At 39.8% G+C, this 23,976-nt stretch overlaps 1 non-coding gene across 1 annotated transcript; it reads left to right on the forward strand.

Annotated features, from left to right (window-relative positions):
* Positions 1-728: 728 nt before the first annotated feature.
* Positions 729-834, forward strand: LOC128289650 (small nucleolar RNA R71). The gene has a single exon (XR_008279294.1). It is a non-coding gene; the product is annotated as a small nucleolar RNA R71 (small nucleolar RNA).
* Positions 835-23,976: the final 23,142 nt, after the last annotated feature.

A 23,976-nucleotide genomic window follows, 5' to 3' on the forward strand; every position in this document is an offset into this window, starting at 1 on the left:
GGTGTTCCCTCGGATTAGGTTCAGTATTTCTTGGTAGGCTACCTTGTGGTTGTTCGGAGATTAGTTTGGACAGCTGGCCTATCTGAGTTTCGAGTCCTTGGATCAATGCTTTTTGATTCTTAAGTGCTGTCTCGGTATTTTGGAAATGGGTTTCTGTTATCAAGATGAATTTAGAAAGCATCTCTTCAAGGTTTGCTTTTTTCTCCTGTTGATAAAGTGGCTGTTGAAAACCTTAAGGATTTTGTGGCTTTGGATTTCCTTGACCTCCATAGGAAAAATTTGGGTGGTTCCTCCAACCTGCATTATAAGTATTACTATATGGGTTATTTTGAGATCTAAAGTTATTGTTACCTATATAGTTGACTTGTTCCTCTTCGGTTGTGGGATTGAAGGATTGATATTTTGTATGCACACCTCCTCCGCTTGAGTCACACCTCATTACTAGATGTACCTGTGTAGAACCAAGAAAACTATCAATCTTTTTATTGAGAAGTTCTACCTGATTTGAGAGCATGGTGACTGAATCGATGTTATAGATGCCGGTTGTTTTCATTGGCTTTGTCCTCATAACTTGCCAGTGATAGTTATTCAGTGACATCTCCTCTATAAATTCATAGGCATCTTTCGGTGTTTTATTGTTGATGGTTCCGCCAGCAGCTGCGTCAATCATTTGTCTTGTTCAGGGATTCACACCATTATAGAACGTTTGAACTTGCAGCCAAAGCGGTAACTCATGGTGAGGGCACCTTCTCAGTAAGTCCTTGTATCTCTCCCATGCATCGTAAAGTGTTTCTAAATCCATCTGCACAAAAGAAGAGATATCATTATGCAATTTAGCCATTTTAGCTGGCGAAAAATATTTTAGTAAAAATTTCTCGGTCATTTGTTCCCAAGTAGTGGTAGACCCTCGTGGTAACGAGTTCAACCACTGTTTAGCTTTGTTTCTCAGTGAAAAGGGAAATAACTGAAGACGGATGGCATCATCAGAAACACCATTGATTTTAATGTATCGTAAAATTCAAGAAAATTTGCCAAGTGCGTGTTGGGACTTCATCCTGCAAACTATCAAACTGAACAAACTACTCTATCATCTGAATTGTGTTAGGTTTTAGTTCGAAATTATTCGCAGCAATAGGAGGTCTAACTATACTAGACTCGGTTCCTGTTAAAGAAGGTTTAGCATAATCATACATAGTACGTGGAGCAGGATTTTGATTAGCTGCAATTGCAGGAGGCAGCTGATCGCCTGAGTTTTCAGTCATCTCTTCGGTTGGGGGTTGAGTATCGTCTTCTCGCTCGTTCTCCGTGTATCGTAAACTATGCCTTATTTCTCTTTGATTTTTGTGAATTGTACGATCGATTTCTTCATCAAAGAGTAATGGTCCTGACGGGTTTCTTCTAGTCATAAACTATAAAAACCTGCCAAGAGAGAGAAAAAGTAAATTAATAAATAATAAAATAAAATAAAATTGCAAAAAAAATAAATGGCTAAAGTAATAAAAATTTAGTATTCCTAATATTTTAGTTCCCCAGCAACGACGCCAAAAACTTGATCGTATGATTCGTAACAAGTAATAAATATTTATAATGAAGATCAAACCTAGACTAACTATTATCACGACGAAAAGGCAAGCGCACCTATCGAACAATAGTATAGTAATGGCAAGACCGAGATATCGTACCCAAGGGAACCAAAAGTACTAGTAATAACTATCTTTTTATTATCTAACCTAAAAATAAAAGGGTTTGTTTATTAAACTAATTATCTAAACTAATTAACTAATTTAAATAAAGCAAAGAGAAAATTTGGAAAAAGACTTGAAGAAAAGCAATTGATGAAGACGACACCCAAAGAGGAATCCACCTAGATTTCACTTGTTATCTGACTCTGAACCGAACGATTTATTCACTTGACTTGATCCGTAAGACTCTCTAACCTATGTTATTATCCCTTTCGAGACTAATAACGTCTAACCCTCTGTTGAATTAATCAAAATTTCTTTCTTAATTAAAACCCCTAGGGAAGCAGTAAATCACTCTATGGACTCCAATATTAGGTTTCATCCTAATCCGGAAAAATCTCGTAACCCTATTTCTAGGCATTCGATCAACTAATTATGTCAAATCTACTCTTAGGTAGGGTCTATTCCTCCTCTGTATAAGCACATCAAATCATGAATTAATACTCGAAATATTAACTCAAGCATTAAGAACACATAATTAAGAACAAATCAAGTATTTATCATATAGTTCAGATAATAATAACAAGATCTATTATAGGTTTTATCCCCCTTAGGTATCTAAGGGGTTTAGTTCATAATAAAATAAGAGTACATCTCAAGAGTATGAAAATAACAAAACATAAAGAAAACTCTAAAACCCCTGAAGGAATTCTGAGAGAGATCTTCAGTCTTAGAGTAGCTCCAGCTTTTGATATGGATCGTCTGGCTTTCTTCAAGTAATTCCTTGCGTGTGGTTCTGTATTCCAGAAAAGTTCTAGAAAGAACGGCCTTCTTCTAGGTCACACTTAGGGTGTTTATATAGGCTTTGGATTGGCTTTCTTCCTCCCTAAGTAACCTTTTCCGTGTAAAATACAACTCTTTGAAAATGGGACACACCCGTGTGCCACGGCCGTGTGACGTGATTACCAAGCTGTGTTTGATCCGTTGAATTGCACGCGGCCATGTGGGCTCAATGGCCAGGCCATGTGAATCGTGAAAACCTTGGTCGACACTCCCGAAGGCCACGGGCGTGTGAGATGCCTGTGTGGCAAGGCTTAGACCGTGTCATCTTCTCGATTTGGTCTGTTTTTATCCCTTTTTAGCTCGTTTTTGGCTCCTTTCGACTCTTGGTGCTCTCCTGAGTACAAAACATGAAATAACTGAATTAAGAGCACCAAAATCCACAAATCTAGTAATAAACATCCATAAATATGCTAAGTATTTGGTGTATAGATATGTATAATTTGGCGTTTATCATGTACACTTGCACATTTTCGTCGTTCCAAAACTAACATTTACAATTTTTATGATTTAATCCTTTTAAGTTTATTAACCATCTAAACTTCAAAATTTCTAAGTTAAACATTAATACAATTTCAATGTAATGCTATAGCCATTAAATAAACATCACAATATTAGCTCACTCGTCAGAATTGTGGTCTGAAACCACCTTTTTTTGACACTACTGAAAATGAGTTGTTACAAAGATGCCTCATTTATGGTGCATAATGTGATGGGTGTTCAGTTAATGGTTATACACTCAAGGTATTCTAGTTAAGTAACTTCCCAATAAGTTATGCTTAAGCTAGAATGATGGTCAAATGTTAAACGATTATTAGTATGTGTGAATGCCTAAGGAATTAGGTTAATTTACTAATTGGATGGAAATTCACGTTCTTACTCATTGGTCAAGGTTGCCCTAAGATGACTTGATTCAATGGGTTTAGGAATTATCATTACAATGACTTTCAAAATTTTTCAAGGTTTAATGTAAGACGCATGCATCATCTTAAAGTGTATCGTAAGTTACAAAATGTTTTCAAATATTTGCTTAATACCAAGATATTAATGAATGAATATTTTATTTTTAGTTCGAAAATGGAACCTACTCCCTTATTAAATATACTCACTGAGAACAAACTTAATGGAAATAACTATAAGGAATGGAAAAGGAACTTGATGATTATCTTAAGCTGTGAGAAACTAAAAAAGTCCTTGATAATAAATGCCCTCTGGCTACTAAAGTTTAGGCTAAAAAATGTTAGGAGGAGTCTGATGAGATAGCTTGTTGCTATATGCTGACAAGCGTGACTAGTACCCTTTATAAGCAGCTAGAGAGATGTAAGACTGCCAAAGCAATTCTAAAAAATCTAGAAGACATGTTCGGACGCCGAGCTGCCTTGGCTCGACATCCGACTATTACTAGTTTTATGAATATCCAACAAAAGCCCAACACTCTGATTAAAGATAATATGATTACTCTTATGGGATACATTACCGAGGCCAAAAATAATGAGGTCAATATGGACTAAAACACACAAATTGGAATGGTGTTCAAAAGCTTGTCCAAGGATTTTACAGGATTTCGAGTCGCATATAACATTGGGAACAAGAATTTAACCCTTACACAACTCATGAAGGAACTACAATCCTACGAGTTGATGTTGAATGGCGATCAACCGATCCATAAAGAAGAAGCAAACTTAGGTATTTCTTCTTCCTCTAAAGGAAAGGGAAAGTACGCTAAGGGAAACAAGGCTAAGTTCTCTAGGCCACCTCAAGTGGAAAGGAAATTGTAACATCCCGATTTTGGGCCTAATCAGAACATTGGTTTCAAAATCACTTTTTTGAGGCTGGAGAAATTATTTTTAATATTATTTTATGTGTTATAGTATGATTATACGAGTGCATGAAAATTTTGGTGAATTAATTTTAGCGTTTATGAGCTTAATTTCGAAAAAGGATTAAATCGCATAAAGGGAAAAAGTTTTGTTTTACTAGCCAGAGGTGTTAAATTGCTAGAGAACCAAAATTGGAGGTGTTTAAAGTGCAAATAGGCCCTTAAAAGAAGCTTGGCTGGCCATAGGGACAAGATTTGACCAAGCTGTCAATGTTAGGTGGGTTGGTGACTTAAAATTGAATAAAATAGAAATAAAAGACAGAGAAAAAGATATCATCTTTTTCCTCATCTTCTCCCCACCGAAATTACCAGAAAAGAAGAGGTTTTGAAGACTCAAAAATATCAGCCATTATTATCCCTTGCAAGTAAGTGATTTAGATGCTTATTTTTGATATTTTTTGTATTTTTGGAACCCTTATAGCTTAATTTAGCTAATGGGGGATTATTTTACAAAACGGTTGAAAATCTAGGTTTTACCATGAGAATATTCATATTTTTTCCTGTATTTTTATGGAAGAAAATGAATCTTAGTTGTGAAATAAACAACTTTTGTGAAAGGTGTTAACATGAAAACACCTAAAAGTACCATTTTATAAAGGTTGTAAAATAGAGAGTAAATGTGTGTAATAATTGAAATTATGAGTTTCTATAGTTATAAAAAGAATTCAGCTAGGTTGGTAAAGGAGGAAATTCGATAAAAATCAATTGATGAGCTTAAGGGTAAAATCGTAATTTTTTTACAGTATAAGGGTAAAACGGTCATTTTGCCAAATTGTGAATTTTAGAATACTTTAATTAATGTAATGATTAAATGAGTGAATTTCATCATGATAGATCAAGAAAATCGAGATTTGGGCTTAAATCAGAAAGTACAAGGTTATGGACTAAAATGGCGTAATTCGCCAAAATTGCATTCGAGGTAAGTCCATGTGACAAATTTAAGCATGTTATCCGTATTATTGCTAATATATTTGAAACTTATCTTTCTAAGATTGAATTGAGTTATATGTTAGTGATATTGTGTATGAGAAAGTGATGTCAAACGTTAATGTTTTGATAATATGAGTGTAACACCCCTAACTCGTGACCGTCGCCGGTGTCGGACACGAGAGGTTAACGGCCAAATCCTCTCAGGGTACCAACCAATTTGTCATTTCCAGTCAGGCTGGAAAACTGCGTCACCGTCGCCTTAAAAATTATATCTCGAGTTTCAAAACTCGGAAACTGGTTTCGTAAATTTTACCTGAATTTAGACTCACATACCCATCCATGGATTTATTTCTAGAATTTTTGGTTGGGCCAATTGGTACAGTTTATTAGTTAAAGTCACCCATGTTACAGGGATTGACTGCTCTGACCTTTGCGCGTTACAACTTGAATATCTCTCTGTACAGGGCTTTAATACTGGTGCCGTTTGTTTCTAATGAAACTAGACTCAAAATGGAATCTGTACATATAAGTAATGACTCCTAATTCTTTCTGGATAATTTATGGTAAATTTTCAAAGTCGCGTCAGGGGACCCAGAAACCGTTCTGGCCCTGTCTCACGAGAACTTTAATATTTCTCAGTATACTGCTCATATGGTCGTTTCGTTTCATCCATATGAAAATAGATTCATCAAGGTTCAATTTCATAATTTACCCACTATTTAATTCTACTTCTACTATTTTTAGTGATTTTCAATCTCATCTCACTGCTGCTGTCCGCAACAGTTACTGCAGTAGACTATGCCAATTTCATGAATCTTTCCTTGGCCTTAATCATCCATCATACATGACACAAATTGTGGCCACCTTATCAAAATTAGAGTTTCTAAGACTCGTGGCTATAGGTTCTAGCATCCCACTCGACGACCACATAGGTCATTTTCACATGGCTTAAAGTTTACAACCCACAATTCGACAAAATATAATAGCCTATACATGCCAAATGTTCTTCAACAACGAAAACAATACCACAAGATTTCAGCCGGTGTGATGACTTCAACGACGGTCCCGATCACGCAAGCAATACGAATCCGAGAGACCTAAAATGGGTGACAAGAAAAAACCGAGTGAGTTTACAACTCAGTAAGTCATAAGCATTCATCAATCCACCGACATATCACTACAACATGTACAAAGAACGAGGCTAGGTACTCATCCATATCGAATCTATACCATAATACCTCGGACCTTTCGGTCCAATCTCGCACCAAGTCATACATCCACATTTCATATTCTACACAACAAGATAATCAAGCATTTTACACATTAACTCATTTTCCAGCACAACCATACAATTTCAATCATCACATAGATTTAAGGCTTACCAATTCAACCCCAAGCATGAACGTATTCTCTATTCATCATGAGCTCGAGGTACTTACCCGATCCGCTGTCCGGATTAACTCGATAATGTCGCACGCCAGTGCCAATTGTAATACAAGAGCATATAGTGAATCCGCACACTTAGTGCTATATATTTTCAGCTCGCACACTTAGTGCTATATAATTTTCAGCTCGCACACTTAGTGCTATATAATCAAACTCGCACACTTAGTGCTGTACAATTTTAAACCCGCACACTTAGTGCCAATCTTGTCACCGTGTCCATTTATACCCGCACACTTAGTGCCGAGACCAATACCTTATGCATTTTGCTGCCTTTATACATTCAACAATGGCATCATTCCATACACATACATTTCCATTTACACATCAATTCATTTAAACACAATTGTGTATATATTATGGTCATTTACATCAACACCAAATATATGCTTAATGACTTACCTTATATTGATGAAACGATTTCCAATCGACTACTCGATTATCTTTCCTTTGCCTTTGCTTGATTCTCCACTTCTAGCTTCTTGAGCTAAATTTAACAAATAAATTGGTTTTATCATTTGAGCATCGGAAGAGGAATTCAAGATGCCTAGCCAATATATAAATATCTACTCATTAGGCATCAAAGTCGCATATGTACAAAATCATGAATCGAACTCAACACCTTAGTTAGTATTCCTCTTAGCCAATTTTCTAAGCCAAGAATAGGCATCAATATGCTTGCCTCTAACCGAATGCATGCACACCAATTTCCCCTCATGTGGCCGAATATGCATGTCCATGTTGAGGCCAATTATGCACTTAATACCACACAAAACAGCATGCATTTTACTAACTAACGATTACATATTGTAGCTCAATACACATCTCTCATGTACTACATAACCGAAAACATCATCCCAAGCAAATATATACCTTGAAATAGTATATATGTCATACCAATTCATCATGTGCAAACACATATTCAAAGCTCAAATCTTACCTACCATGCAACATGCATGAATCATACTTGTGGATATACCATGACCGAATACATCACAACACCATCATTTTGGTCATGATTAAGCAAAGAACTTAATGTCTCACTCAAAAATACTAAAAAGAAAGTCCAAGAGCCATCAATCCCCATCACGTACACCATTAACAAGCTTCATATTTAACATGCAATGGCATTAACACAAAATCCACCTTGGCCAAATACCATTTCCATGGCATAACAAGGATTTGAACCATGGCTAACATGCACATCAAGTTAGCAACCAAAACAAGCATGAATCTCATGACACAACCTCAAACATACCTTAATCTTGATGCAAGTATAGCCAAATCCCTTCTAGTTCTCTTCTAAACCAAGCATGAAGCAAAAATCCTCCCTTTTCCTTAGTATTTTCGGCCAAAGAAGAGAAAATGGATGAACAAAATTTTTCTTTTCTCTTCCACAATGCACGGCAAGGGGGTTTCACTCACACACACACATTTTTTTTTTTTCTTTATTACCCATACTCATTTGTTTATTGTTTCTCCCTAGTGCACCAACAAAACATGTTTCATGACATGTTTAGCCCATGATTCCTTGTCATGGCGGCCACTTCATGTTAGGGGGAAATTTGACATGCAAATCCCTTATTTTTGCATGTATTATCAACTAGTCATCCCACATTTCCCCATCATACTTTCAATGTTTACTACTAGGCCCTTTCTAGTGAAATTCACATTTATAACTCTAAATCGAAATATCAAAATGTCACACATGAATTAACACATATTATAGGCATCAAAATAAATTATAAATTATTTTATGCCTCGGTTTTGTGGTCCCAAACCACATCCCGACTAGGGTAAATTTTGGGATGTCACAACTCTCCCCACTTAGAAATTTTTCGTCCCGAAAATCTTACCTAGTAAATAGGCTCGTATCGCTCTCTCATAGAGTCCTCAAGTTCCCAAGTGGCTTCTTCAATTCGTGTTTATGCCACAACACCTTCACTAATGGGATTTTCTTGTTTCGTAGCTCTTTTACTTCACGCATCGAATGCGAACCGCTCTTCTTCATAACTCAAATTAGGTGAACCTCGACCTCGGATGGAGTAATTACGCGCGTCGGTCGACCTATATCGTCAAGCATCGAAACATGGAAAACGTTGTGAATCTTTTCGAGCTCGGGGGTAAAATTAATCGATGCGCCATCGCCCAACTCGTTCAGATACTTCATACGGACCGATGAACCTCGGACTCAATTTGCCCTTATGGCCAAATCTAAGCACCTTCTTCCGGGTGAGACTTTGAGAAATACCTTGTCTCCAACCCGATATTCAATGTCTTTCCTTTTCAAATCCAGATACGACTTTTGGCGATCCGTAGCGACCTTCAAACTTTCACGAATCACTCGAACTTTTGCTCGGCATCCTTAACCAAATCAACCTCAAGAATTTACCTTCACTAAGTTCACCCGAATAATGGGTACGGCATTTACGACCGTATAAAGCCTCGTAAGGCGCCATCTTAATACTTGATTGAAAGCTATTGTTGTGTTTAATTCAATCAAAGGCGATACTGCTTCCATGAACCACTAAACTCAAGGATACAACATCTCAACATATCCTCGAGTATTTGAATTATCCGTTCGGATTGACCATCGGTTTGGGGGTGAAGGCGGTCTTTGAAATGCAACTTGGTACCCAAAGCTTCTTGAAATTTCTTCCAAAATCGCGAGGTAAATCTCGGATCTCTATCCGACACAATAGAAATCGGTACCCGTGTAATCTCACAACCGAGAAACGCATAACTCGGCTAGTTTATCCAATGAAAATCCGTGACGACGGGATAAAGTGAGCCGGCTTAGTCGACCTATCAACAACAACCCAAATCGCATCCTTCTTATTAGTCGACAATGGCGGCCGGACACAAAGTCCATTGTGACTCGATCCCATTTCCACTCGGGTATCGTGATCGGTCAAGCAATCTCAAGGCACTTGATGTTCCGCTTTCACTTGTTGACATATTAAACATCTCGAAACAAAGTCGGAGATGTCCCGCTTCATACCATGCCACCAAAACCGACGTTTCAAATCGTTGTACATCTTCGTACTCCCGGGTGGATTGCCATTCGGCTACAAAGGGCTTCGTTCAAAATTATTGGAATAAGTTCAAATTCTTTGGGACACACGACGACTTCGAACCTCAAACAATCGTCATCATCGATTTGAAATTCGAGTCCTTGTTCGGAACACACTCATCCTGTTTTGTAACCAACTCATCGTCGACTTTCTGAGCTTCACGAATTTGACGTATCAATAATGGTTTGGCTTTCAATTCAGCTACTAACACATTGTCGGGTAGGATAGACAAGTGTACATTCATCGCTCGCAAAGCAAATAGTGATTTCCGGCTTAAGGCATCCGCAACCACATTAGCCCTTCCCGGGTGATAATCAATGACGAGCTCATAATCTTTTAACAACTCGAGTCATCGCCTTTGTCGCAGATTTAAGTCTCTTTGGGTCATCAAATATTTGAGACTTTTGTGATCCGAATACACATGGCACTTCTCACTAAATAAGTAATGTCGCCATATCTTTAAGGCGAATCGATGGCGACCAATTCGAGATCATGGGTCGGATAATTTTTCTCATGTGGCTTTAATTGCCTCGACGCATAGGCCACAACTCGCCCTTCTTGCATCAATACGCAACCCAACCCAAGTAGGGATGCGTCACTATAAATGACAACTCTTTGCCCGATTCGGGTTGCACTAGAATTGGGGCTTCATCAAATAAGCTTTCATTGATCGAAACTTTTCTCGACATTTCTCCGTCCATTCGAACTTAACATCCTTTTGGAGTAGCCGTCATTGGCGTGGCTATCGTCGAGAAACCTTTACAAATCGTCGGTAATAACCGCAAGCCCCAAAAGCTCCTAACTTCGGTAACATTCCTTGGTGGTTTCCAATCGACTATGGCGAAATTTTGTTCGGTCCACCGACGATACCGTCGCGGACACCACGCGCCCCAAAAAGCTAACCTCTTTCAACCAAAATTCACATTTACTGAACTTTGCGTATAACTGCTTATCTCGTAAGATTTGCAACACTAGCCTCAAGTGTTCAGCATGCTTAGTTTCATCTCTTGAATAGACCAAAATGTCATCGATAAATACAACTACGAACCGATCCAAGTATGGCCTGAAAATTTTATTCATTAAATCCATAAACACCGCAGGGGCATTAGTGAGCCCAAACGGCATCACCAAGAATTCGTAATGACCGTACCTCGTTCTAAAAGCGGTTTTGGGTATGTCCGATTCTCGGACCCTCAACTGATAGTACCCCGACCTCAAATCTATCTTTGAAAACACCGAGGCTCCCTTTAATTGATCAAACAAATCGTCAATTCGTGGCAATGGATATTTATTCTTTATCGTCACTTTATTGAGTTGACGATAGTCGATGCACAACCTCATGGTTCCGTCCTTCTTCTTCACAAACAATACAGTCGCCCCATGGAGAAAAACTTCGGTCGAGCGAAACCTCTATCCGTCAATTCTTGCAATTGAACCTTCAATTCCTTTAATTCCGTTAATGCCATACGATACGGGCTATTGAAATCGGCGTAGTACCGGTACAACCGATGTCGAATTCCACTTCTCGAACCGGTGGCAATCCGGTAACTCCTCGGAAAAACATCTGAATACTCACAAACCATCGTACCGATTCGAGTTTCCTTTCCATCTCTTTACTTCCAAACACATACGCAAGGTATGTTTCACACCCCTTTTCACATACCTCCGAGCGATCATAGAAGATATTATCATTGGCGCTCCTTTTAAATCGATGAGACTCGACTCGGACTACCTCATTATTTGCACTCCTCAAATCAATGGTTTTCCTTTTGCGATCCACCATGCATCATGTACGGTCACCAATCCATACCAAGAATAACATCGAATTCATTAAATGGTAGAAGCATCGGATCGGTAGGAAAACAGATTCTCGAATTATTAGGGGCATCTCTTGCACACTTTATCAACGAGTACGATCGACCCAAAGGGTTTGACACTCGAATTATGAACTCGAGAGACTCAACGGTAGAGTCTTCTTCGGATGCTAAGGTTTCACATACATATGAATGAGTAGAGCCGGGTCAATCAATGCAATCACACTAGTATCAAAGAGAGTAAAAGTACCAGTGATAACGTCGGGGAGGATGCCTCCTCTCGTGCGCGGATGGCATATGCTCTAGCAGAGTACGGTCTCGGATCGGACAGTAGTATTAGAGGCTCCTTTCGATTACCACCCCTACCTCCAGAGATTCTCGGGGCCTACCTCCACCGTCGTTCCACTAGGTCTTGCACCTTGCGTCTTATTCCTCTCATCTAGCTCCGTGCAATCTCTAATGAAGTGGTCCTTCAACCGCATCCATAATGAGCCCTATTAATGCAGACTTACCCCAACATTCACCTAGGTGTCGTCTTCCACATTGGGGGCATTCGGTCTCTCTTGACGATTATTGCCCACACTAGCTATCAAGTAGCTCGGAGTCCGCCAATGGTCGCTCTAATGGAAATTCCCGCATCGTCCTCGACTTCTTGGTGTCCTCCACGAACCTCTTTACAGTAGAGAACGGAGCTTTACTCACGATCTTTTACGGTAATCTCTTGCTTCAAATTCAGCCTTCTTCTTCTCCTTCCCAAGTTCTTCCGCTTTGCGTGCTCGTTCGACTAGTGTCACGAACTCCTTTATCTCTAAAATTCCCACTAGTAACTTTAACTCTTCATTCAATCCTTCTTCAAATCTTTTGCACATCGCAACCTCATCAGCCACACACTCCGAGCATACCGACTAAGTCTTATGAACTCATGTTCAGATTCGAGATCTGGTCATACGGCCTTGCTTGAGTTCCAAGAACTCCTTACGCTTCTGATCAATGAACCGTTGACTAATATATTTCTTCCGAAATTCCATTTGAAAGAAATCCCAAGTAACTTGTTCCTTTGGGACTATGGAAATCAAGGTCCTCCACCAATAGTAGGCTGAGTCTCGCAACAAAGATATAGCACACTTAAGACATTCATCGGTGTGCATGACAATTCATCAAACACTCTAATGGTGTTATCAAGCGAACTTCGGCCCTTTCGCATCGTTCGGTAACTATGGCCTTAAACTCCTCGCCCCACGCTTCCTAATCAAGTCCACGTGGTTTACTCAGCCTCACGAGAATCGAGAATCGATGGCATTACGGGCTCTTGGGGTGGAGTATTTAAATTCGAATGGTTGGACAGCCGGGTTTGGTTCGTGCATATTATGCGACCCACTCATTCATCATGGTGAAGAAGGCTTGTTTCGCCCCTTCATTTTGATTATTCGCGGATGATGAGGCTCAACAGGCGGTGTCCTTGTGCGGAGCAGCCGCTACACCTTCAACGTCATCCGCCAAGGGTCTCTCTATCCCGGGTTCCATTGCTATTTAAAACAAAAATTTCAACCGTCAAGTCATCACATTATTCAAGACTAACAATTTGGCATGTATAGCTAGACTCACACGCGCTATGGTAGTCCTAGAACCGACTAAACCATAGCTCTGATACCAATAAAATTGTAACACCCTAACTCGTGACCGTCGCCGTGTCGGACACGAGAGGTTAACGCCAAATCCTCTCGTGGTACCAACCAATTTGTCATTTCCAGTCAGGCTGGAAAACTGCGTCACCGTCGCCTTAAAAATCATATCTCGAGTTTCAAAACTCGGAAACTGGTTTCGTAAATTTTACCTGAATTTAGACTCACATAACCATCCATGGATTTATTTCTAGAATTTTTGGTTGGGCCAATTAGTACAGTTTATTAGTTAAAGTCACCCATGTTACAGGGATCGACTGCTCTGACCTTTGCGCGTTACAACTTGAATATCTCTCTGTACAGGGCTTTAATACTGGTGCCGTTTGTTTCTAATGAAACTAGACTCAAAATGGAATCTGTACATATAAGGCATGACTCCTAATTCTTTCTGGATAATTTATGGTAAATTTTCAAAGTCGCGTCAGGGGACCCAGAAACCGTTCTGGCCCTGTCTCACGAGAACTTTAATATTTCTCAGTATACTGCTCATATGGTCGTTTCGTTTCATCCATATGAAAATAGATTCATCAAGGTTCAATTTCATAATTTACCCACTATTTAATTCTACTTCTACTATTTTTAGTGATTTTTCAATCTCATCTCACTGCTGCTGTCCGCAACAGTTACTGCAGTAGACTATGCCAATTTCATGAATCTTTCCTTGGCCTTAATCATCCATCATACATGACACAAATTGTGGCCACCTTATCAAAATTAGAGTTTCTAAGACTCGTGGCTATAGGTTCTAGCATCCCACTCGGCGACCACATAGGTCATTTTCACATGGCTTAAAGTTTACAACCCACAATTCGACAAAATATAATAGCCTATACATGCCAAATGTTCTTCAACAACGAAAACAATACCACAAGATTTCAGCGGTGTGATGACTTCAACGACGGTCCCGATCACGCAAGCAATACGAATCCGAGAGACCTAAAATGGGTGACAAGAAAAAACACCGAGTGAGTTTACAACTCAGTAAGTCATAAGCATTCATCAATCCACCGACATGATCACTACAACATGTACAAGAAACGAGGCTAGGTACTCATCCATATCGAATCTATACCATAATACCTCGGACCTTTCGGTCCAATCTCGCACCAAGTCATACATCCACATTTCATATTCTACACAACAAGATAATCAAGCATTTTACACATTAACTCATTTTCCAGCACAACCATACAATTTCAATCATCACATAGATTTAAGGCTTACCAATTCAACCCCAAGCATGAACGTATTCTCTATTCATCATGAGCTCGAGGTACTTACCCGATCCGCTGTCCGGGATTAACTCGATAATGTCGCACGCTCAGTGCCAATTGTAATACAAGAGCATATAGTGAATCCGCACACTTAGTGCTATATATTTTCAGCTCGCACACTTAGTGCTATATAATTTTCAGCTCGCACACTTAGTGCTATATAATCAAACTCGCACACTTAGTGCTGTACAATTTTAAACCCGCACACTTAGTGCCAATCTTGTCACCGTGTCCATTTATACCCGCACACTTAGTGCCGAGACCAATACCTTATGCATTTTGCTGCCTTTATACATTCAACAATGGCATCATTCCATACACATACATTTCCATTTACACATCAATTCATTTAAACACAATTGTGTATATATTATGGTCATTTACATCAACACCAAATATATGCTTAATGACTTACCTTATATTGATGAAACGATTTCCAATCGACTACTCGATTATCTTTCCTTTGCCTTTGCTTGATTCTCCACTTCTAGCTTCTTGAGCTAAATTTAACAAATAAATTGGTTTTATCATTTGAGCATCGGAAGAGGAATTCAAGATGCCTAGCCAATATATAAATATCTACTCATTAGGCATCAAAGTCGCATATGTACAAAATCATGAATCGAACTCAACACCTTAGTTAGTATTCCTCTTAGCGAATTTTCTAAGCCAAGAATAGGCATCAATATGCTTGCCTCTAACCGAATGCATGCACACCAATTTCCCCTCATGTGGCGAATATGCATGTCCATGTTGAGGCCAATTATGCACTTAATACCACACAAAAACAGCATGCATTTTACTAACTAACGATTACATATTGTAGCTCAATACACATCTCTCATGTACTACATAACCGAAAACATCATCCCAAGCAAATATATACCTTGAAATAGTATATATGTCATACCAATTCATCATGTGCAAACACATATTCAAAGCTCAAATCTTACCTACCATGCAACATGCATGAATCATACTTGTGGATATACCATGACCGAATACATCACAACACCATCATTTTGGTCATGATTAAGCAAAGAACTTAATGTCTCACTCAAAAATACTAAAAAGAAAGTCCAAGAGCCATCAATCCCCATCACGCATACACCATTAACAAGCTTCATATTTAACATGCAATGGCATTAACACAAAATCCACCTTGGCCAAATACCATTTCCATGGCATAACAAGGATTTGAACCATGGCTAACATGCACATCAAGTTAGCAACCAAAACAAGCATGAATCTCATGACACAACCTCAAACATACCTTAATCTTGATGCAAGTATAGCCAAATCCCTTCTAGTTCTCTTCTAAACCAAGCATGAAGCAAAAATCCTCCCTTTTCCTTAGTATTTTCGGCCAAAGAAGAGAAAATGGATGAACAAAATTTTTCTTTTCTCTTCCACAATGCACGGCAAGGGGGGTTTCACTCACACACACATTTTTTTTTTCTTTCTTTATTACCCATACTCATTTGTTTATTGTTTCTCCTAGTGCACCAACAAAACATGTTTCATGACATGTTTAGCCCATGATTCCTTGTCATGGCGGCCACTTCATGTTAGGGGAAATTTGACATGCAAATCCCTTATTTTTGCATGTATTATCAACTAGTCATCCCACATTTCCCCATCATACTTTCAATGTTTACTACTAGGCCCTTTCTAGTGAAATTCACATTTATAACTCTAAATCGAAATATCAAAATGTCACACATGAATTAACACATATTATAGGCATCAAAATAAATTATAAATTATTTTTATGCCTCGCTTTTGTGGTCCCAAACCACATCCCGACTAGGGTAAATTTTGGGATGTCACAACTCTCCCCACTTAGAAATTTTTCGTCCCCTAAAATCTTACTGGTAAATAGGCTCGGTATCGCTCTCTCATAGAGTCCTCAAGTTCCCAAGTGGCTTCTTCAATTCCGTGTTTATGCCACAACACCTTCACTAATGGGATTTTCTTGTTTCAGTAGCTCTTTTACTTCACGCATCGAAATGCGAACCGGCTCTTCTTCATAACTCAAATTAGGTGAACCTCGACCTCGGATGGAGTAATTACGCATGCGTCGGGTCGACCTATATCGTCAAGCATCGAAACATGGAAAACGTTGTGAATCTTTTCGAGCTCGGGGTAAAATTAATCGACGCCATCGCCCAACTCGTTCAGATACTTCATACGGACCGATGAACCTCGGACTCAATTTGCCCTTATGGCCAAATCTAAGCACCTTCTTCCGGTGAGACTTTGAGAAATACCTTGTCTCCAACCCGATATTCAATGTCTTTCCTTTTTCAAATCAAGATACGACTTTTGGCGATCCGTAGCGACCTTCAAACTTTCACGAATCACTCGAACTTTTGCTCGGCATCCTTAACCAAATCAACCTCAAGAATTTACCTTCACTAAGTTCACCAGAATAATGGGGTACGGCATTTACGATCGTATAAAGCCTCGTAAGGCGCCATCTTAATACTTGATTGAAAGCTATTGTTGTGTTTAATTCAATCAAAGGCGATACCGCTCCCATGAACCACTAAACTCAAGGATACAACATCTCAACATATCCTCGAGTATTTGAATTATCCGTTCGGATTGACCATCGGTTTGGGGGTGAAGGCGGTCTTTGAAATGCAACTTGGTACCCAAAGCTTCTTGAAATTTCTTCCAAAATCGCGAGGTAAATCTCGGATCTCTATCCGACACAATAGAAATCGGTACCCGTGTAATCTCACAATCGAGAAACGCATAAACTCGGCTAGTTTATCCAATGAAAATCCGACGCACGGGATAAAGTGAGCCGGCTTAGTCGGTCTATCAACAACAACCCAAATCGCATCCTTCTTATTAGTGACAATGGCGGCCGGACACAAAGTCCATTGTGACTCGATCCCATTTCCACTCGGGTATCGTGATCGGTGAAGCAATCTCAAGGCACTTGATGTTCCGCTTTCACTTGTTGACATATTAAACATCTCAAACAAAGTCGGAGATGTCCCGTTTCATACCATGCCACCAAAACCGACGTTTCAAATCGTTGTACATCTTCGTACTCCGGGTGGATTGCCATTCGGCTACAAAGGGCTTCGTTCAAAATTATTGGAATAAGTTCAATTCTTTGGGACACACAGACGACTTCAACCTCAAACAATCGTCATCATCGATTTGAAATTCCGAGTCCTTGTTCGAACACACTCATCCCGCTTTGTAACCAACTCATCGTCGACTTTCTCGAGCTTCACGAATTTGACGTATCAATAATGGTTTGGCTTTCAATTCAGCTACTAACACATTGTCGGGTAGGATAGACAAGTGTACATTCATCGCTCATAAAGCAAATAGTGATTTCCGCTTAAGGCATCCGCAACCACATTAGCCCTTCCCGGGTGATAATCAATGACGAGCTCATAATCTTTTAACAACTCGAGTCATCGCCTTTGTCGCAGATTTAAGTCTCTTTGGGTCATCAAATATTTGAGACTTTTGTGATCCGAATACACATGGCACTTCTCACTAAATAAGTAATGTCGCCATATCTTTAAGGCGAATACGATGGCAGCCAATTCGAGATCATGGGTCGGATAATTTTTCTCATGTGGCTTTAATTGCCTCGACGCATAGGCCACAACTCGCCCTTCTTGCATCAATACGCAACCCAACCCAAGTAGGGATGCGTCACTATAAATGACAACTCTTTGCCCGATTCGGGTTGCACTAGAATTGGGGCTTCAGTCAAATAAGCTTTCAGTTGATCGAAACTTTTCTGACATTTCTCCGTCCATTCGAACTTAACATCCTTTTGGAGTAGCCGTCATTGGCGTGGCTATCGTCGAGAAACCTTTACAAATCGTCGGTAATAACCGCAAGCCCCAAAAAGCTCCTAACTTCGGTAACATTCCTTGGTGGTTTCCAATCGACTATGGCGAAATTTTGTTCGGGTCCACCTCGATACCGATCGCGACACCACGTGCCCCAAAAGCTAACCTCTTTCAACCAAAATTCACATTTATTGAACTTTATGATAATCGCTTATCTCGTAAGATTTGCAACACTAGCCTCAAGTGTTCAAAGATGCTTAGTTTCATCTCTTGAATAGACCAAAATGTCATCGATAAATACAACTACGAACCGATCCAAGTATGGCCTGAAAATTTTATTCATTAAATCCATAAACACCGCAGGGCATTAGTGAGCCCAAACGGCATCACCAAGAATTCGTAATGACCGCACCTCGTTCTAAAAGCGGTTTTGGGTATGTCCGATTCTCGGACCCTCAACCGATAGTACCCGACCTCAAATCTATCTTTGAAAACACCGAGGCTCCCTTTAATTGATCAAACAAATCGTCAATTCGTGGCAATGGATATTTATTCTTTATCGTCACTTTATTGAGTTGACGATAGTCGATGCACAACCTCATGGTTCCGTCCTTCTTCTTCACAAACAATACAAAGCGCCCCATGGAGAAAAACTCGGTCGAGCGAAACCTCTATCCGTCAATTCTTGCAATTGAACCTTCAATTCCTTTAATTCCGTTAATGCCATACGATACGGGGCTATTGAAATCGGCGTAGTACCCGGTACAACCGATGCGAATTCCACTTCTCGAACCGGTGGCAATCCCAGAACTCCTCGGAAAAACATCCAATACTCACAAACCACTGTACCGATTCGAGTTTCCTTTCCATCTCTTTACTTCCAAACACATACGCAAGGTATGTTTCACACCCTTTTCACATACCTCCGAGCGATCATAGAAGATATTATCGTTGGCGCTCCTTTTAAATCAAGAGACTCGACTCGGACTACCTCATTATTTGCACTCCTCAAATCAATGGTTTTCCTTTTGCGATCCACCATTTGCATCATGTACGGTCACCAATCCATACCAAGAATAACATCGAATTCATTAAATGGTAGAAGCATCGATCGGTAGGAAAGCGATTCTCGAATTATTAGGGGCATCTCTTGCACACTTTATCAACGAGTACGTCGACCCAAAGGGTTTGACACTCGAATTATGAACTCGATGAGACTCAACAGTAGAGTCTTCTTGGATGCTAAGGTTTCACATACATATGAATGAGTAGAGCCGGGTCAATCAATGCAATCACACTAGTATCAAAGAGAGTAAAAGTACCAAAGGATAACGTCGGGGAGGATGCCTCCTCTCGTGCGCGGATGGCATATGCTCTAGCAGAGTACGGGTCTCGGATCGGACAGCCGTATTAGAGGCTCCTTTCGATTACCACCCCTACCTCCGAGATTCTCGGGGCCTACCTCCACCGTCGTTCCACTAGGTCTTGCACCTTGCGCCTTATTCCTCTCATCTAGCTCGTGCAATCTCTAATGAAGTGGTCCTTCGAACCGCATCCATAACAGCCCTATTAACAGACTTACCCCAACATTCACCTAGGTGTCGTCTTCCACATTGGGGGCATTCAGTCTCTCTTGACGATTATTGCCCACACTAGCTATCAAGTAGCTCGGAGTCCGTCAATGGTCGCTCTAATGGAAATTCCCGCAGTCGTCCTCGACTTACTGGTGTCCTCCCTGAACCTCTTTACAGCCGAGAACGGAGCTTTACTCGTCGATCTTTTACGGTAATCTCTTGCTTCAAATTCAGCCTTCTTCTTCTCCTTCCCAAGTTCTTCCGCCTTGCAGGCTCGTTCGACTAGTGTCACGAACTCCTTTATCTCTAAAATTCCCACTAGTAACTTTAACTCTTCATTCAATCCTTCTTCAAATCTTTTGCACATCGCAACCTCATCAGCCACACACTCCCGAGCATACCGACTAAGTCTTACGAACTCATGTTCGTATTCAGATACGGTCATACGGCCTTGCTTGAGTTCCAAGAACTCCTTACGCTTCTGATCAATGAACCGTTGACTAATATATTTCTTCCGAAATTCCATTTGAAAGAAATCCCAAGTAACTTGTTCCTTTGGGACTATGGAAATCAAGGTCCTCCACCAATAGTAGGTGAGTCTACGAACAAAGATATAGCACACTTAAGACATTCATCGGTGTGCATGACAATTCATCAAACACTCTAATGGTGTTATCAAGCGAAACTCGGCCCTTTCGGCATCGCTTGGTAACTATGGCCTTAAACTCCTCGGCCCCACGCTTCCTAATCAAGTCCACATGGTGGTTTACTCAGCCTCACGTAATCGAGAATCGATGGCATTACGGGCTCTTGGGGTGGAGTATTTAAATTCGGGAATGGTTGGACAGCGGGTCGGTTCGCATATATTACGCGACCCACTCATTCATCATGGTGAAGAAGGCTTGTTTCGCCCCTTCATTTTGATTATTCATGCGGATGATGAGGCTCAACAGCGGTGTCCCTTGTGCGGAGCAGCCGCTACACCTTCAACGTCATCCGCCAAGGGTCTCTCTATCCGGGTTCCATTGCTATTTAAAACAAAAATTTCAACCGTCGAAGTCATCACATTATTCAACTAACAATTTGGCATGTATAGCTAGACTCACACGCGCTATGGTAGTCCTAGAACCGACTAAACCATAGCTCTGATACCAATAAAATTGTAACACCCTAACTCGTGACCGTCGCCGTGTCGGACACGAGAGGTTAACGCCAAATCCTCTCGTGGTACCAACCAATTTGTCATTTCCAGTCAGGCTGGAAAACTGCGTCACCGTCGCCTTAAAAATCATATCTCGAGTTTCAAAACTCGGAAACTGGTTTCGTAAATTTTACCTGAATTTAGACTCACATAACCATCCATGGATTTATTTCTAGAATTTTTGGTTGGGCCAATTAGTACAGTTTATTAGTTAAAGTCACCCATGTTACAGGGATCGACTGCTCTGACCTTTGCGCGTTACAACTTGAATATCTCTCTGTACAGGGCTTTAATACTGGTGCCGTTTGTTTCTAATGAAACTAGACTCAAAATGGAATCTGTACATATAAGGCATGACTCCTAATTCTTTCTGGATAATTTATGGTAAATTTTCAAAGTCGCGTCAGGGGACCCAGAAACCGTTCTGGCCCTGTCTCACGAGAACTTTAATATTTCTCAGTATACTGCTCATATGGTCGTTTCGTTTCATCCATATGAAAATAGATTCATCAAGGTTCAATTTCATAATTTACCCACTATTTAATTCTACTTCTACTATTTTTAGTGATTTTTCAATCTCATCTCACTGCTGCTGTCCGCAACAGTTACTGCAGTAGACTATGCCAATTTCATGAATCTTTCCTTGGCCTTAATCATCCATCATACATGACACAAATTGTGGCCACCTTATCAAAATTAGAGTTTCTAAGACTCGTGGCTATAGGTTCTAGCATCCCACTCGACGACCACATAGGTCATTTTCACATGGCTTAAAGTTTACAACCCACAATTCGACAAAATATAATAGCCTATACATGCCAAATGTTCTTCAACAACGAAAACAATACCACAAGATTTCAGCCGGTGTGATGACTTCAACGACGGTCCCGATCACGCAAGCAATACGAATCCGAGAGACCTAAAATGGGTGACAAGAAAAAACACCGAGTGAGTTTACAACTCAGTAAGTCATAAGCATTCATCAATCCACCGATATACCACTACAACATGTACAAAAACGAGGCTAGGTACTCATCCATATCGAATCTATACCATAATACCTCGGACCTTTCGGTCCAATCTCGTACCAAGTCATACATCCACATTTCATATTCTACACAACAAGATAATCAAGCATTTTTACACATTAACTCATTTTCCAGCACAACCATACAATTTCAATCATCACATAGATTTAAGGCTTACCAATTCAACCCCAAGCATGAACGTATTCTCTATTCATCATGAGCTCGAGGTACTTACCCGATCCGCTGTCCGGATTAACTCGATAATGTCGCACGCCAGTGCCAATTGTAATACAAGAGCATATAGTGAATCCGCACACTTAGTGCTATATATTTTCAGCTCGCACACTTAGTGCTATATAATTTTCAGCTCGCACACTTAGTGCTATATAATCAAACTCGCACACTTAGTGCTGTACAATTTTAAACCCGCACACTTAGTGCCAATCTTGTCACCGTGTCCATTTATACCCGCACACTTAGTGCCGAGACCAATACCTTATGCATTTTGCTGCCTTTATACATTCAACAATGGCATCATTCCATACACATACATTTCCATTTACACATCAATTCATTTAAACACAATTGTGTATATATTATGGTCATTTACATCAACACCAAATATATGCTTAATGACTTACCTTATATTGATGAAACGATTTCCAATCGACTACTCGATTATCTTTCCTTTGCCTTTGCTTGATTCTCCACTTCTAGCTTCTTGAGCTAAATTTAACAAATAAATTGGTTTTATCATTTGAGCATCGGAAGAGGAATTCAAGATGCCTAGCCAATATATAAATATCTACTCATTAGGCATCAAAGTCGCATATGTACAAAATCATGAATCGAACTCAACACCTTAGTTAGTATTCCTCTTAGCGAATTTTCTAAGCCAAGAATAGGCATCAATATGCTTGCCTCTAACCGAATGCATGCACACCAATTTCCCTCATGTGGCCGAATATGCATGTCCATGTTGAGGCCAATTATGCACTTAATACCACACAAAACAGCATGCATTTTACTAACTAACGATTACATATTGTAGCTCAATACACATCTCTCATGTACTACATAACCGAAAACATCATCCCAAGCAAATATATACCTTGAAATAGTATATATGTCATACCAATTCATCATGTGCAAACACATATTCAAAGCTCAAATCTTACCTACCATGCAACATGCATGAATCATACTTGTGGATATACCATGACCGAATACATCACAACACCATCATTTTGGTCATGATTAAGCAAAGAACTTAATGTCTCACTCAAAAATACTAAAAAGAAAGTCCAAGAGCCATCAATCCCCATCACGTACACCATTAACAAGCTTCATATTTAACATGCAATGGCATTAACACAAAATCCACTTTGGCCAAATACCATTTCCATGGCATAACAAGGATTTGAACCATGGCTAACATGCACATCAAGTTAGCAACCAAAACAAGCATGAATCTCATGACACAACCTCAAACATACCTTAATCTTGATGCAAGTATAGCCAAATCCCTTCTAGTTCTCTTCTAAACCAAGCATGAAGCAAAAATCCTCCTTTTTCCTTAGTATTTTCGGCCAAAGAAGAGAAAATGGATGAACAAAATTTTTCTTTTTCTCTTCCACAATGCACGGCAAGGGGGGGTTTCACTCACACACACACATTTTTTTTTTCTTTCTTTATTACCCATACTCATTTGTTTATTGTTTCTCC

Source organism: Gossypium arboreum, chromosome 2 (genome assembly GCF_025698485.1).
Source record: "Gossypium arboreum isolate Shixiya-1 chromosome 2, ASM2569848v2, whole genome shotgun sequence".
Lineage (NCBI taxonomy): Eukaryota > Viridiplantae > Streptophyta > Magnoliopsida > Malvales > Malvaceae > Gossypium > Gossypium arboreum.